The sequence below is a fragment of the Branchiostoma floridae genome, chromosome 12 (genome assembly GCF_000003815.2).
Source record: "Branchiostoma floridae strain S238N-H82 chromosome 12, Bfl_VNyyK, whole genome shotgun sequence".
In the NCBI taxonomy this organism is placed as follows: Eukaryota; Metazoa; Chordata; class Leptocardii; order Amphioxiformes; family Branchiostomatidae; genus Branchiostoma; species Branchiostoma floridae.
Window position 1 is genome coordinate 22,692,712 of NC_049990.1, and position 841 is coordinate 22,693,552.

The 841-nt window shown below is 41.1% G+C and overlaps 1 protein-coding gene across 1 annotated transcript in view; it reads right to left on the reverse strand.

Annotated features, from left to right (window-relative positions):
• LOC118427203 overlaps nt 1–841 on the reverse strand; it is an 8,658-nt gene that overhangs the window by 759 nt on the left and 7,058 nt on the right. The gene's annotated exons all lie outside the window — the stretch shown is intronic.

The following is an 841-nucleotide window of genomic DNA, read 5'->3' on the forward strand; positions in this document are numbered from 1 at the left end:
ATGAAGAGATTGGCAACTTTTAAGAGCTTTATACAGACTGCTGTCAGCCCAGTCCTGCGGTATCTACGATCGTTGTTGGTTAATAACCAAGAATCGCTATCGTAAATACTACGCTATTTGTTACGTGAGTAATGATGGGAGGGGGGCATGGTTTGATAGCGGTAAATAATTTATGACAATTACGCTCATTTTTCGCCGTGAACATTAAAGTCACATGACAAAATCACATGCCGCGGTCGTTTTGGCAGTGTTTGGGTAACATGCGGTCGCCTTTAGTGGCGGTCGAAGTCGCGTTGGACAGTGGTCGTCATATACAGAAATCTTAATGCTTACGTCTATGGGAAAATTCAAGGGACCGCTTTTCAGCGGTCATAGTGGACAGTGGGTCGTTATGCACAGGTGGTCGGTAGACCAGGTTTCACTGTACAACTGCAGAACCCTGACTATATACATGTATGAGTCCAAAGCGATTTTAGACATATGCTTCTTAGTTTATGGTTACGCTGACCAATATGACCAGGCTCTCTACAGAAACTGTGAGTTCCATACGCATTGGCGTCATAAAGTCTATCAAAGGAAAGTCAGGGAGGTCTCTGATATTCTGCTTTAAAATTTTAAGAATAAAAGTCTTGAATAAATCATCTAAAATTTGGTGACATTTTTCAATTTTTTGTGCAACATTCAGCATTCCAAACAGAACAAGTCATTAGATAGTAAAGAGAATGGGAGTAGACAGAACAACACTTAATGTAAAGTATACATAATTAGGAGCCTTCGTGTATGTGTGCGTGTGTTTGATTGTGTGGGTGTGGGTGCCATTGTGTGGGTGTTTATCTACAAG